At 47.6% G+C, this 12,327-nt stretch overlaps 1 protein-coding gene across 4 annotated transcripts in view; it reads right to left on the bottom strand.

Moving 5' to 3' along the window:
- The window catches only part of LOC146785765 (phospholipid scramblase 1-like), a 935,365-nt gene extending 925,058 nt beyond the window's left edge, over positions 1 to 10,307 (bottom strand). For 3 of the 4 annotated variants that reach the window (XM_085633616.1, XM_085633615.1, XM_085633614.1), the window contains exon 1: positions 9,996 to 10,299. The gene's annotated coding sequence lies outside the window, so the exon portion shown is untranslated. Of the gene's footprint in view, positions 1 to 9,995 lie in introns of all 4 variants that reach the window. The other variant, XM_085633613.1, reaches the window with a different exon arrangement.
- Between the last annotated feature and the right edge of the window lie 2,020 nt (positions 10,308 to 12,327).

The following is a 12,327-nucleotide window of genomic DNA, read 5'->3' on the forward strand; positions in this document are numbered from 1 at the left end:
GACCCACCCCCCACCACCCTAAACAGGTAGGGACACAGCCCATAATAATAGCTCCCTCATGACCCATTGTAGTCAATAGTCACAGAGTCTGATGGAGGAGATGGCGCAGTGACCCACTCCTGACGCGCATCATGGGACCAAAGGAGGAGACCGGGCCGCCGCCTCTCCCCGAGCCAGGCCCCCCCACGATGCGGAGCGCCTCCGGGAGCGCGAATGACCATGTCCACTCGGGCGCCGGCCGTTAGCGTTCTTAGATGGTCCCTCGCTTAGGGACAAGTCTGAATGCAGCCCAGGCGGGGAGTGGACCCGCACCCTCACAGTTTCGTCTGTCCACTTAAATACCTTCTCCGGGGAATCAAAAAAGTGCGTGCGGGACTTAAAAACCACTCGCAAGCGGGCAGGAAAAAGCAGAGCATACGGAAGATTCAGTTCTCTCAGCCTGGCCTTAGCAGCCATGAACGACTGGCGTTGTTGCTGAATCAGTCGGGTGTAGTCTGGAAATACCATGATACGGTGATTGTTATATAGCAAAGGTTCCTTGGCGCGGGCCAGCTTCAGCACCGTGTCGCGGTCAAGATAGTTCAAGAGTCTAGCAATCACTGGGCGTGGACGAGCACCCACCGGGGGCTTCTGCAGGAGCGCTCTATGGGCCCGCTCCACGACAAAGCAACGAGAGAGCGCCTCAGCAAGGATCTAACTCTCCAGCCACTGTGTAAGGAATCGCTTCATCCCTCCATCCTCACACCCCTCCGGAAAGCCCACAAAGCGCAGATTGTTCCTCCGGGCCCGTCCCTCCGCATCCCCGACCCGGAGCGCCAGGCCTTTCTGAATACTCTCCAAGCCTGCTACCTTCTGTTTGAGGACCCCGACATCGTCTTCCACCCCGGATATGCGGGTTTCTGCCTCCGTTATACGAGAAACTGCATTGCGGAGGTCCTGTCGCAGTAGCATGACATCCGTGCCCACTGCACCGATTGTAGCATCAAGCATGTCCCGGGATTGGGTAATCGCCACCATCAGTGCAACATTGTCCGGCACCACCCCCTGGGAGGCCCCGGCAGCCCCGCTCGTCACCCCCGGGCCTGTGAACTTATCGATCGGCCCCTGTTTCATGGAGCCACCACCGCCCTTGTCCCTCGTCATGGTGCACTGCCGTGGACCTTCTGCGCCTATCGAGGTATGTGGCCGGGGCGCCCGCACCAAAGATCTCCCGGAGCCGGCCCACCGTTGGCCAAAGCACTGCCCAGCCCACGCGGCACACCCTCGGAACCGCACCAGAGCCGGACGGGGCCCCGGGTCCACAGGGGGGGCGCGACTCGACACAGCCGCCGATACCAGACCCCAAAGGCGCGATCCAAGCCAAAGCCCACGGCGTCACACTGGCCAGCCCAATGACTGTTGAAACCCGGGCCCCCGCAACCAGAGACGTTTTAATGCATGGGCACAGTGGGGTCTGGCCCAGGGCCCCAGCCTTTAAGGGGGCCCCCTGACAGAGTCAGCTCCATTCTCCAGAGTTTTGCCCTAATGACCTTAAATATTTCTTAAACAGATTGTTTTAAATACTCTTTTCCTTTAATTTTTTTTTTTATGTACCTTATTTGTGAGTCTAGTATAGCCATTTTGCAGAGAAATGTTGTGTTTATGTTTCATGCAATATACATAAAGTTTCTTTTAGATCAAAACAAGGCCTTACATATAAGAAATGGGAGGGCGTTACAAAGATTATTTGCAGTAATATTGCTGAGCTGCTGCTGTGTTACAATATTGAAAACACATATAACTATCCCTGAATATTTGATGTAATCACATTTAGGGCCTTATTTATGAGAAGTGATGCATGGCTGTGTGAAAACAGGGATGCGTCACTTCTTAGTGCACCCTCCTTGCGACATGATGGATGCGTCATATTTACTGTATGACGCATCATGTCGCATCATGTTACAGATATGTTAGTATTTCTGACGTATCTGTAGGCGCAAAAGTGATGCATTGCTGGGGTGTGTCTGAAAATAGACGCAACTCCAGCAATGTGTCCTTTCACATGGGGCAAGCCCCATGTGAAAGGGCCTGCGTCAGTCTTACGCCTGCTGAGAGGCAGGTGTAAGATATTGAGGCAATGGCGTCCTAGAAGTGGCGCACTGAGTTCTCATAGATTTTTGCGGGGCAACATCCACCCTGCATACATTATACCTGGTGCAGGTGTAATGTGGTGCAGGAGTTTCAAAGTGATGCATCAGCCTAGATGCGTCACTTTGCAAATATGGAGCAACATGGCACATTTTTTACGCTGCCGGTGCGTCACAAAAAGTGACGCACTTGCGGCATAAAAGTGAAGCAAGGCCTCATAAATAAGGCCCTTAGAATTTGAACAAGTGTTCCTTTGCACTGTCAGGGACCCAATGAAATGAAATAGTGTATTTAATAAAGTGCGCAACTACTCAGACTAGTGTGACCTGGCGCGTGACAGCGGGAGGAAAACATGCGTAAAAGACCCATCAGTTAGTAAAATCCAGGTTTTTAAGTTCTTCCTGAAAGAGAGTAGGTCTGTGGTTAGTCTCAGAGACTCAGGGAGGCTATATTCCACAATTTTGCGCCTAGAAAGCTTAGGGATCTGCCCCCAGTGCAGGCACAGCATTTTTTAGGCACGAGGGCTAGGTTGGCATTGGAAGATCTTGTATAGCGATTAACGCGCTTATTTAGGTAGACAGCTCCTAAGCCGTGGAAAGCTTTAAAGAAGATGGTCCTCGCTTTGAAGTTGATCCGTTCTTTTATGTGGAGCCAATTGAGAATAGGGGTCATACTAGATCTGGGTTTAGGTCTCAGGATGGCTCTGGCCGCCGTGTTTTGTACCACTTGTAGGCGCTGAATAAGGGATTTGGGAAGACCAAGGTACAAGCTGTTGACATAGTCAAGCTTTGATGATGTCACCAGAGCCTGCATCACGATCTTTCTGCTCTTAAGCAGCAACAGTGGCAGGAATATTTTTAGCATCCGGAGTATGCCAAAGCAAGCGCCAGTTAGATTTTGGATTTGAAAGCGCATGGAGATTGTCTTTTCTATGACAATTCCTAAGTTTTTGACTTTCTCCATTTCCGCGGGTGGGGATGGCAGATCTTTTGGCCACCAAGAGCTTCAGTCAGAAGTTTCTGGATTACCAAAGAAAACAACTTTTGTCAGGATTGCACTTTAGCTGATTGATCTTAAGCCAGTTAAAAACCTTTTGTGAGGCAAGATCTAATCATTGCCCCATCAAAGTTGGTTCCTTTTTCACACGTAAAAATCAGCTGAGTGTCATCAGCATAGGAAACAATTTTGGAGCTCCCTCCTCCTCTAATAGAAATGCAAAGGGGGGATCGATATAGATTAAAAAGGGTAAGACAAAGAATGGAGCCCTGAGGGACACCTACATTCATGGCTGGAACCATGGATGAGAAAGGGGGAGCCAGATGTCCTGAGATCCATTTGCCAAGAAGGATGACATCCATGTTAAGGCTCCTGGATGTTAGCAAGTCTCTCCAGGAGCCTCTCAATTGGGACCGTATTGAAAGCCGCCGACAGATCGAACAGTATCTGAACAGCCTTTCCTCCCTGGTCTAGCTTACCCTTGAGATATTGAGTCAATTCCAGCAGAGCGGACTCCGTACTGTAGTTAGCCCTAAAACCGGAATGGGACACATGAAGGAGCTTTCCATCTTCAATGTGTTTTTGGAGGGCCTTGTTTACATGCTTCTCTAATACTTTGGAGAGGGCCAGAAGAAGGGAGATTGGCCTGTAGTTGGCAGGGTCCGTCGGTTTGGCGTTAGCCTTTTTTATCAGTGGAAGAATCTTAGCATTCTTCCATAATTTCGGCATGTTGCCTGAGGAGAGGGTAGCATTAAAGAGCTGGTTTACAGTGGGGTTTATGGTGGAAGCTAATAGGTTCGGGATATTCGCTGGACATGGGTCGGTAGGAGAGCCAGACTTAATGCTTTGGAGAAGGGTCAGTGACTCTTCAAGCTGAAACTCAGGGAAAGCTAGTAAAGATGGAGGATCCAAGAGGTGAAATTTGCTATTAGAACTAAGGTAGAAGGTCAGTTCTTCCTCTGAGATGTTAGTGAAGGCTTGTTCGATCACGGGATCTTTTTGTGGAAGAATTAAGCTATTTGCTTAGACCATTTTTGCGTGCATGGCCCTTCCTTTGTGCCAGCTTTCGGGGCGTTAAAGGAATTAACTATGCTAAAGATTACCTTACTCTTATTTTGGGCATTTTCTATCTTGGTTTGAAAGAAGTTTTTCTTGGCTGCCTTCACGAGAATCTAATGAGCTTTTAAGTTGTCTTTATACACCTTCCTGTCCACAGGTAGATAGGATTTACGTCATTTACGTTCCATTTTTCTACAATTTCTTTTGCTAGATCTGAGGGAATCGTTAAACCATGGAGCTGGTGGGGGCAAACTCCTTAAGGAGCAGGAAACAACCGGTACAGGTGCATCAATGTTAGTTCGGAGCCATGAATCTATTGAGAGGGCGTCCGAGTCGGGGCAGCCAGACAGCTCCAGTGAGGAACGACCGAGGGCGTCTGCTAACATCGGGATGGATATTTTATGGAACTTCCTGTAATTAGGGACCCTCTTCCCTGCTTTAGCCCGTGGGGCTGTGGCAGAGTTGGGAATGACGAATTTTAATAGGAGGTGGTCAGACCAGATAATGGGAAGAGGTAGGTTTACTGATATGTCAAAGTTGTGAAAGATTTGGCTAGGGTATGGCCCTTCTCATGGGTGGCCGAAGAAATAGATGGAAACGTGTTGCAGGCCTGCAGCGTCTCCAACAAGGAAATTGGTTGAGGGTCTTTTCCATTGTCCATATGTATATTGAAATCTCCCAGAATAAGGCAGTTGTTGTATTTTAAGGCCAGGGAGGTGGTGGCTGTATTAAGCGTAGTAATAACATTTCCAATTTCACTGGGTGGTCTGTAAATTAGAAAACCAGCTATGCTATGATGGGGGAAGAAGGTACAGTCGAAGTCTAAGGACTCTGCGCCCTCAATGTTTTCCATTGGGATGGGAGAGCAGTCTAGTAATTGATTAAAATTATGGCGACACCGCCCTCTTCCCACTCGGTCAGTCCCTCCTGAAGGTTTTTATAACCCGTAGGGATGGCCGAGGTGATAGTAGGGTTGGAGGCTTCAGACAGCCAGGTCTCAGTGAGAAATAAAAGATCAGGCTGTTCGTCTAAAAGTAGACCATAAATTTGTGGTTCATGCTTTTGCATAGAGCGACAATTTAAAAGGGTGGCCTTTAAGTCCTTTGTTTTCTTATTGTTTTTACACTTATTGTTGCATGGGAGGATCTTGGGTGTGGGTTTCCTGGGATGGAGGAGAGACCAGTTGCACTTATTGCATCGAAAGTCTACCTCCAAGCTCGGATCAGCCGCTGTACACTGACATAATGTTTGCCGCCTAAGGCTAAGCAGTGTTTCCCTATTGTAATATAGTGGAAGAAACTCACCGGAGGGGAACTGGGCAGCATGGCCGGCGCCAGACACCTCCAGGCGCAGACGGGCTTGCCTTTGGTGCGCCTTCGACGCGCCGGCGGCGCGCCCACTGCGAGCATCCTTTTGCACCAGGAATATATAGACTAATGCCTATGATGCAAACTGGATCGCTAACGCAGCTGAGGAAGTGGAAACTACGTGGGTGGAAGTGAGGAGCCTTATAATAGCCACAGCCCTCCGCACAATCGGCATTTCAGCCGCGGCGGACCAGGACTGGAGGATAAGCGAGATGTGAATCGAAGCAGCTGAGGAGGTGTAGGCAAGTAGAATCAAGTAAAGTGCAAGTGCGCATAGGTAGGAAAAATTGTTAAAAAGCACAGAGTAATTCAGCCACACATATACAATTTAAAAAGTATTAAAAACCTAGTAGCAGGGCAGAAAACACTAAAGCCTACCGCTGTCAGCTGCGTGCATCCGTTTGCATCAGGAATATATAGGCTAATGCCTATGATGTAAACTGCATCGCTAACGGAGCTGAGGAAGCGGAAACTGCGTGGGCGGAAGTGAGGAGCCAGATAGTAGCCCCAGCCCTCCGCACAATCGGCGAATCAGCCGCGGCGGACCAGGACTGGAGGAAAAACTAGATGCGAATTGTAGTAGCTAAGGAGGTGTAGGCAAGCAGAATCAAGTAAAGTGCAAGTGCTCGTAGGTAGGAGAAATTGTTAAAAAGCACAGAGTAATTCAGCCACACATATACATTTTAAAAAGTATTTTAAAAAACTGCGAGCAGGGCAGGAAACACTAATTCCTACCGCTGTCAGCTGCACGCATCCATTTAGATCGGGAATATATAGGCTAATGCCTATGATGCAAACAGGATCGCTAACTTCGCTGAGGAAGCGGAAACTGTGTGGGAACCAGGGGCTCAAATTGGATCATAAATTCAAAGCTGTTCTGAACACGGGCCCCCAAAATATGTTTGGCCCAGGGCCCCCAAAATCCTTAAGATGTCCCTGCCCGCAACTGCCACAAGGCTGTCGGGCGCACCGCCCTGCCGCTATGGGCCCGTCGCTCCTCCCGGCCCATACACCACCTCGTGCCCGCCGCGAAGCTCCCCCTATGGGTCGTCACCTGCCACCGCTAGGCTCCTCTGCGGCCCCGTTCACCCCGGATGCCGAGGCACCACCAGGCCCGACGGCCGGCCCCACCGCCCCAACTCCAGCCGTCCAGAGCCTGCGGACCGCTCTCACAGGGACACCCCAGCCCCCGCACCCGCGGCCCGACCTAGCCGCCGAACCCCCAGATGAAGAATTAGGCCCGCAATGGGGGGGGAAAAGAGGGGGGGACGCCGTATGGGGGGCACTCGTACCTCCAGAGACTTCAGCCCCGCAGCTGCGAACTCCCGTCCCGGAAGGGGGCCCCCGGCACCCGGGTCCGCCGAGGCCAGACCAACTCCCACTGGCCGATTGTGATCCCTGCTCCGTGCAGGCCGGGGCGCCCCTCCTTCCCCTCGCCTCCTCACCGGTATGCCGAACCAAGCTCTAGGTCGCTCCAGAGGCCGATCTGCCCCCCGAGGATCGCCGCCGCCACCAGACCTCCCGCTGTCACGTCCGCCGCTCTGAGGGCGCCGGGGCCGACGCGCATCTCGCGTCCGCCCCTGGGATCACCAAACTCGAGGCCCCGGTTGCACTGCCTCTCGCTAGGCCGCTTCACTCGCACCCGTCAGCGTCCGGTCCTCTGCCCTCCGGGCGCTGGCGTAGTTCACCCAGCGCCTACCGCAAGGCTCTGGTGCTGCTACGCTCCCTCCAGGACTCGTCAGTGGTCCGAGGGAGCCAGGATAATCGGCGGATAGGTGTCGGGCCGGACGGAGCTCTCTAGCACATGTCCGCCATTGCAGCTCGCTTGGCCACGCCCCCAATTATGCTTATTTTGACCTTCCTAGTGGTCAATCCCATATCAAAAAAGATGTAATGGGCATGTGATTATATACATTAGATTTTCTGAATTGCATGTTGTGTGTTCAAAATCCAGGAATATTGCAAGCCCATGTCTATAGATTTTGTAGTACCACTGAGATGGCAGACACTGCATGTTGCACATGCAAAATGGCCTATCAGTGGGGGCATTTCCCACATGTAGGTTCCAGTGAAGTGTCTGTATTCTGTGGCCTTGTATGTACCTAAACATTCCTGATATTGCCAGTTATTAGGACAAAAAAACAGTTTTGGTATTCAGTTTAGTATTTGCCAATTTTTGTTTATGATTTTTTTGATGGTGTTGGATGCTGTACAAAATATTGTGACACATATGCGTTTCTCTTCTTGCGGTCTTGTGTTGGTGTCCAAAAGTGCATTGTGATTATTATTTCTCGCTCCTTTGAGGGCTTGTCTTACCACCCTGTTGGGGTAGTCACAGTTCCTAAGAAATGTATTCAAAATGTCAGCCTCTGAATCGAAGTTATGTATTGATGAGCAGTTTTTGTGGAGATGAACAAAAAATTGCCCACAATGGAGGTTCTGTCTTATTGTCTTAGGGTAAAAGCTTTTGAAGGATAACAGGCTATTTTTATCCATAGGTTTACTGAACACACTGGTTGTGGGGTGTCCGTTTTTCTCATTGATGTTAAGATTCAGGAAAGATAAAGCACTATTGAACATGGATGCTGTAAACCTCAGAAAGGGGTTCCTCGAGTTTACCCATTCTACTAAAATGGCAGCTGATTTTACATCTCCTTTCCAGAATAATAGTACATCGCAGTAACGGTCGTGGAGGGAGTTCGGTGGGGCAGTGAAGCGGGGCGGGGGAGGGGCAGGGTCCGGAAATGTAAACACCGGAATATGGATGAACGGAGGTAAGTACACATTTAAATAAATAAAACGAATTTCGTTGCGCGCGCTGCATCGCATTTTGCAATGCAGCACGCGCAAAGGAATTGGTTTTATTTATTTAAATGTGTACTTACCTCCGTTCATCCATATTCCGGTGTTTACATTTCGCCACCCTGCCCCTCCCCTGCCCCGCCTCACTGTGTCACCGAACTCCCTCCACGGACCGCTACTGGTACATCGTCATTATATGTGCATGAAAGTCTGAACCTGCCTCTGTAGGGGTTAAATAACGAGTCGATGAAGCCCTTTTACATTCAGGCAGTTCAGAAGTAAAAAGTGGACGCATGATCAAATGGAAGCACATCAGTATTTTAAACTACACCTAAAATCAAAAGGTGCAAAGCCTAACGTCTGTGCAAGTATATTTTTGGAAACAACATATTGTTCTCCACTACTCTATAAGGTGTATTGACTATCAGTAAAACCAAGTTAATGATCTAGTAAATAAAAACAAATACGTAACACCATGGAAAATTCTGAGATTCCTCCCACAATTTATTACAACGTTTGGGTACCACTATCGATCTCAAATATACTGTTACAATAAAAATTAGCTGTAAATACAGAAAAACGAGCATCAGACATTTACAGTGTGGTAAACACTTTTAGTAAACATCAGAAACATTTTTTACTATTTTCATGTAGCTGTTAAAGTGTGTGTTTAAAGTGGCTTAGAACTCCTTAAATGCTCACAAAGACGTTTAGGTGCATTTACAAAAAAAAATCACCTTTGCATAACAGGGAGAAAGATATGGCGCTGCTGCTCTCGCCCCAAACGCTGGCTCACAAACATGCTGTTTACGGCCATACACACACCTTTGAACCATAATGCAAATATGGTTCCATGGTGTCTAGCATAGGTTTTGTTTTAGTGAAAAGGTACCCTTCCAGTACAAAATAGTTTTCCAAGACAAACTTTAAAACTTTTTTTCCCACCTTGTGCTGTACCGAGCAGCATTCATACAAATTTGTAACTGTTATGAAGAAATTAAAACATTCCTCTTTGTTAGCACCTGACTCAAAGAGGGGGTATGTATTGGTGCACAGTTGTGTGTATCATGTTTAGTAGACAGGGCTTTGTGTCAAAAATATTGGGTGTTAGCATGGGAATACTACCCATGGGAAGCCCCCTTAGTGCAAAGCAACACACAGCAATGCAAAGCACTATTTGTGTTATTTTAAAGTCTAATTTCCAGGTAAAAAACAATTTTGTGCTGCAAAGTAAATAGTTTATCAACACAGCGTGGGTTTGCGCCACTTTTTGTGACTGCAAAATGTTGATAAATCTTCCCCACTGTTTCTAGTTCCTTACAATTGTCTCTATAAGTCCCTCCATTTCCCCGAGATTGGCTTGTGTATCCACTTTGTATATTTTGTTTACACAAAATTAGCTTGAAGAGGAGGTAAAGAGTTTTAGAAACTTTCATATTGAAATGTGAACTGTAACAGCACTCTCAAAAGAGACCCAGACACTCTTCTACAAAGAAAGAAGCCTCTTGGCCCCAGCAGAGCCTCAAGCAACGCGATTCCTACAGAAGATGGACTTTTTTTTGTTACAATAAATAGCATTTCTTTCCTGCTATCCACATTACTGTACATTAAATGAAAAGAGTGAAGAAAGGAAATTACACTTACTGTGTGTGAGGTTTTCTTGTCCGATCTGATGGCTGAAGTTCACCTTAGAGGTTTCACGTTGTTAGCATAGAAGAATCTTTGCTGCATCCGGATTGGTCACATTCCACCGTGCTTCACTTCCTCCTAGCAGTGAAACTAAGTTTAGAACATAATAGTATTTTCAAATTAAAAAAACATGAATTAAACAATCCTGCTAAGCAAGTATTCTCTCAATTACACCCTTCATAGGGGATCCTTGGCGCAAGGATGGTGTTGTGTAATATCTGGTATACCCTCGGGATCGTATATCCCCTGGCCTTCGGCAGACTCCGGAGGTCTTGCCTATTGGACAGCTGGGACGGCCCCGAGGAAAGGCCCGCCCACCTCAGGAGAAGCGAGCTTCGGCTGTAGTAGGCAGACACAGCAGCGCACGGAGCCGAGCAGCTGAAGGAATGCACACAACCCTTGCTCTGCTTACAGACTCTCAGAAACGGTTTCAGTAAAGAAATTAACTGTTTCTTTTGTTTATTCTGCCGTGACCTCTGACTAGTTGAGCGGACAGCCTCTAGATGTTAACTAAATGTGAAACAAAGGACAAAAATACACGGAGATCTCGAATGCTTGAACATCATTTCTTAACATATATTGTTACTTCTCAAATTATCATTTACTTATACATATTAGTGTACGTGTTCATATTTGGTAGGACTATAGTTCACGATCTTTTTATTTTCAATAGTGTTTATGGACTCAGCTGTTTCAGAAGTTTGAAAAATTGGTTTGCAAATAATTTTACATTTATTATTTATAACCTCGTGAACAAAGGGGGTCAGGTTAGGGGACAGGCTTTCTCTGTATTGTGGACATTTTCTTCCTTCGAATTACTATACTAATCTTCCACTCGAGAGGTGTGAGAAGTTACACTTAAAAGCAAGCTCGGATGAAATGTCCAACCCCTGTGCGTTAGCTTCATGTGCAGGCCATGTTAAGGTTCCGTGTGCGTGGTCTTGTGCTTCAGAAGGCAGATGTTTAAAACAAGCATTTGCAATGCAATAGGTCTAACGTTTTTTTAGTTAGAGCTAGTGGCATTGAAATGGAAACGTTTTTAACAGTTATGACTTTTGTATTAGCAATGTAGAGGCAATAGAAATTGATAAATCCTTTTTTACTTTACTAATGCCAACCTTGTTTGTGACACTGAGGTGGTCCACTGTTGGGGGATAAAAAGGCCACTAATGTAAACTTGTCTGATATACTGACTATTACAAGAGTAATAACAGTAGCTTGTGATGCGAGCAGCAACTGCCACTGTAACAGTCCAGTTCCATATTGTACCGCTTAACACGGGTATAGAGATTAATCCAAGCACTCACGGGGTCCAATGTTTGTCAGACGATGGGGACAAAGGGATGATAGGCGATTTGGCCAGGGTCACACAGTTTGGACATGTGATCAATAAAAGTGGTATGTGGCAGAAGGCTAAGGCGAGGTGTGAAGGGAGCACTTACGGCTACGTATTGGGGAAAGAGAAGAGGTAAAAACATAAATAGCGATTTGCTACACGTAATGCACATGGTTGGTTTATTTAAAAGCTCTTACTTGTTTTTAGGTAGTAGGAAACAATGGATAAACAGTGTCAAAGTGCAGTATGCTGGCACTGTAGTTTCCTCATCCCACATGTGAGAATTTTTCCATAGAACAAATTCTAAATTGGGTACTGGGAGAGGTTGTGAAGGAGCAGCAACAAAGAGCAATATATGGAATCAGTCCTGGAGGGGGAGAATGTGGTTTATCTGAGGCTGCATTTTGCCAGACACTTGCAGCATATGCACCTTGGCACTGACTGGCCGCTGGACACAGGGCCAGCAGTGTTTAAAAAACAACCCCTAACGCTCCTGCCTGGGCTCTGCAGTGATACCAGATGCCCCTACAAGGGCACAATGGGTGCAGAGAACCTCACTAGTGTCCAATGTCCGTCCTCATCATGGCAGCAGTGCCACCCCTCCAAACGGCTTCCCTATGGTTACAGTGGGCACGGTTTGATCTACTGCATGTTTGTGTCTGCATGTGTGTCCGCGTGCATGTGTGAGGTTATCTGTGTGTGTGACTGTCTGTCTATGTTTCTGTGTGTATGTAGATTTTAAACAATCTAGGTAAAGCGGCAGAGACTACAAAACGGATGGAAGCAGCAGGAGCTGCAGGCTTGTCTGGGCAGTTTGGGGGCTAACTTGCAGGCATGTCCGAGCTATGCAAGCAGCATTCCAGCCTTTTTTTGGGAGTGGGTTGCTGCTTAAGGAGATGAAGGCGAAAGACTCGCTCGCCAATGTTTCACGTGTCCCAGGAGAAGAAGCTG

This window comes from Triturus cristatus, chromosome 11 (genome assembly GCF_964204655.1).
Source record: "Triturus cristatus chromosome 11, aTriCri1.1, whole genome shotgun sequence".
Taxonomy (NCBI): domain Eukaryota; kingdom Metazoa; phylum Chordata; class Amphibia; order Caudata; family Salamandridae; genus Triturus; species Triturus cristatus.